The 3,788-nt window shown below is 39.5% G+C and overlaps 1 pseudogene; it reads right to left on the reverse strand.

The window, feature by feature from the left end:
* Window positions 1–1,030: 1,030 nt before the first annotated feature.
* LOC125934193 (small nuclear ribonucleoprotein Sm D2-like) lies at window positions 1,031–1,511 on the reverse strand (annotated as a pseudogene).
* Window positions 1,512–3,788: the final 2,277 nt, after the last annotated feature.

The raw sequence follows: 3,788 nt of genomic DNA on the forward strand, positions 1-3,788 counted from the left end.
TTTGAGCAACTACTTTGTGTTAGCAACATAGGAGGCCATTTATATACATCATCATTTTTAATCTTACAACTTTTGAAATATCTGTATTTTAAGTATAAGAAATCTGAGAACATAAGTAAGTTGTTCAAAGTCAGAGTTAGGTCAAGAGGTATATTAATTTGCTAGGGCTATCATACAAAATACCACAGGCTGAGTGAGTGGCTTAAACACAGATTCTGGAGGTTGGTAGTCCAAGATCAGGGTGTTGGCATTATTAGTTTTTTGTTTTTTTGAGACTTCTCTTCTTGGTTTGCAAATGCTGCCTTTATCTGGTGCCTTCTCACCATATTCTCAGATGGTCTTTTCCTCTGTGGGTGCATACCCCTTGTGTCTGTGCGTGTGTATAAATTTCCTCTTATATGAACACCAGATTGCATTAGGGCCCACCCTAATGGTTTCATTTTAACTTGATCAAGTCTTTAAAGGCCAGATACAGTTACATTTGAGATACTGGGGATGAGGACTTCAACATAAGACTTTTGGGGGGGGTGCAGTGTAGCTCATAACAAGGGGACAAATGTATTTAGGAATTGTGAAATGGTCATCAGTCGTGAAGGTTTTCTTTCTTTTCTGGTCTCCTCGTGTTGTGGAATATAGAAGGAACACACGGCTGGAGGGCACATGAATTCACAACCATTTATCCAGTATATGTGTAGCCCAAATACAGAAATGGGTCCAGCTGGGGTGGGTAGAGAGGACTGCCATACTCAAAAGCCTTATGCTAGAATATTTAGCCCAGGGGGAATCTAGAAAATACCTAGTCTGAGCTCTTCCCTTTACAAATAACGAAACAGAAGTCCAATTATGAAATGACTTCCCGAATATCATAAAATTAGTGGTGTAACAGAGCTAACATTTTTATAAGCTATTGTGTGCTATTTACTGAGAATATATTCAGTGAATAAATACAAACATACTCATTTACGTGTACATATATGTAAATATATAGTATATAAAAATAAAATGTCTTCTAATCCCTAAAGTGATTTTTTTTTTTTTAAGAAAAACACAGGACTTTATTATTCCCATTACAGAGGGCAGGTCTTTGCAGGATGACAGCGGGGACGAGGCCCCTACTTGCAGGCGATGAGCGGGTTCCACAGGATCAAGATGACAGACGGAGTCCCCGCGCAGGAACATCTGGGAGATGTGGCAGTCCTTGTTGACTGGCTCGGACTTCTTGCCCTTGCCGCTCTTGGGGACCTCGGTCCACATCTCCTTCACGTTCTCCAGCACCATGTTGCAGTGCCTGTCGAAGGCCTTCGCAGGCCCAGCAGCTTCTTGTTGTTGCGGCAGTTGATGAGCACTTGGGTGTTGTTCGTGACCGACTGCGTGAGCACGGAGAGTGGACCCATGTTACACTCTTCCTCCTCCCGCTTCTGCAGCTCCTCGGGGGCTATCTTACCCTTGGGCTTGTTGAGGAGGCTCATGGTGGTAGTGGCTGCGCTGCCAGGTCAGTGCCGTCTCCTCCGCGTTGCTCCTGCCTCCCCTTAAAATGATATTTGAAGGTAGACTTTACTCTCTGCGTTTTACTGATTACAAAAAAATAAAAAATAAAAATAATAAAAAAAATCCTGCAGCTGAGATTTAACTTTTTTTTAATGGATACACTTTTTTTCTTTCAGCCTTAGTTTTGTTTTTTAAGTGTTTGTTTATTTCTTTTTAGAGAGAGAAAGCATGAGCAGGGGAAGAGGCAGAGAGAGAAAGGGAGAGACAGAGACCCAAGCAGGCTCCATGCCCAGCAGAGTGTGATACGGGCTCAATCCCACAACTGTTAGATCATGACCTGAGCCAAAATCAAGAGTTGGATGGCCAGCCCACCAAGACACCCAGGCGCCCTTTAGCCTTAGGATTTTTTGAATCAGTAAAATGGAGGTAGTAAAGACTACTTTCACATATCATTTTAAGTTAGAAGACAGTTTTTAAAAATATAATATAATATATATATTATACTATATATATAATATATATATTATATAATATATATAATATATATATAATATAATATATATATATTATAGACACACACATCTCTAGATACAGGTATAGATATATAGATGGTTAGTCTCAGAGCGAAGAGTTTACAAAATCTCCAGCAGAGAGAGAGTCTGTCCAAAAAATTCAGATTCTCACATGCGAGAACATGCTAATTGACACAAAAGAAAGTATCTCCTTGTCACTTTTTTTTCACATGATTGTATAGCCGTGACAATTACATTGATATGTGACTGAAGACCTCGCTAACTTGACTGCTAACTTGATTTCGTTTTGTTTCATTTGCTTTGTGAGCAGAGAGGCTGATGGTTTAAAGTTCTGGCTGCTCCCTCCCCCACCCCTAACCCATGAGGTGGTTTAAAGAGATTGTGGCTGAAGGAGCCAGTAAAATTTGTCATATCTGAATCTTCTTTTCTCAGGGAGCTGTATCAGCAGTCTATGGGTACCAACTGTGTCTTTCCCTGAGAAAGAAAAATAAACTTGCTCTGTTAAACTGTGCAAGGCCCTGTTCAAGTCCCAGCTTCTTCTCTTGAAATTGGGCCTATAGGTGGCAGCAACTGTTAGCTATTGAGCTTGGTGACAAGTGCCAAAAGTTCTCTTGAAATACTTCAAATAGTTTAAATATTCTTGGATACTTGAAAATGAAATTTTCTCTAGATAAGAAAGTGAAAGGTCAAACTTGAGTCGTAACTGTTGAATGATTCATACAATATAGCCAACATTAAATAGATTAAAAAGTTGTAGTGGCTTAAACATTCTACATTTTAGAAGTTTAAGACGTGATGATGGTTGGGTTCAGTCTTTACGATCTGTGGCTGCTGTGGCCAGATTGCTTATCCTTTGCTCTCCATGGTTTTGTGTAAAGTGGATTTTTGAAACTTGATTATTCTCCAATCAGTTCCTCTGTGCTTACCATTCAGTAAGAGTTAAGATTTCAATTCATGTACTGTCTGTTTTACACAATGAATGTGCCATAGGAACATTGAATATAATTCAAGTTTCCGCAAATCAAACAATGCTTACATGCATAAAGCAGTTTATACCTTAGGGGTAACTCGCAGGGAAAATCCTACTTGCAGTTTGAATCATTTCATAATAACATAGTAACTTTTGTTGAGAGTTTGGAATTCTGTTAGTGTTCCTAGATGAGGGGCACCTGTATTCAGTAATGCCTCCCAAGACTCCATTAGGTTCTGGAAGAGTTGAGGCGATATGGACTTTAGCTGGGTGTCTGCAGGTGACTGCTAAACCATATCTTGGCATGACTAATCTGAACACATTAATCATCCTTATGGTTTATATAACTTGCGGCTCAGTCTGTTGGGGAGACAGTGGGTTGCATCAGCCACGTTTCAATCAGCTGGACCCAGCATTTGTGTTAACTCATTCTCAAGAGAATTTAAAAAGTTGCTGCTCCTCTGACTAGACTTCTTAACCACCCCCCTCCAAGAGATCATACAGAGTACAAGACTAGCTGCTTCTAATGCAGACCTTTGACTACCCAGCAAAAACGAGTTTATTTGATTTAACAATTTCTAAAGGGAATTTTTTATGTGAATTATTTAGTTGGGCTATTTCTGTTGTGTAAAGAAAGTGTCCAGTTTTCCTTTACTATCCTAATCAATTTGAAGAAAAAGTCTTGTCACTTTGGAAACATGAGTTTCAGTGCATGCCAACAGTGAGACTCACTGAATCCGAGTGAATGGTTAAAAATAGTTTGGAATAGATGCATCTACAGTATAGATGTCTGTTAA

Source organism: Panthera uncia, assembly GCF_023721935.1.
Source record: "Panthera uncia isolate 11264 chromosome A1 unlocalized genomic scaffold, Puncia_PCG_1.0 HiC_scaffold_16, whole genome shotgun sequence".
NCBI classification, from domain to species: domain Eukaryota; kingdom Metazoa; phylum Chordata; class Mammalia; order Carnivora; family Felidae; genus Panthera; species Panthera uncia.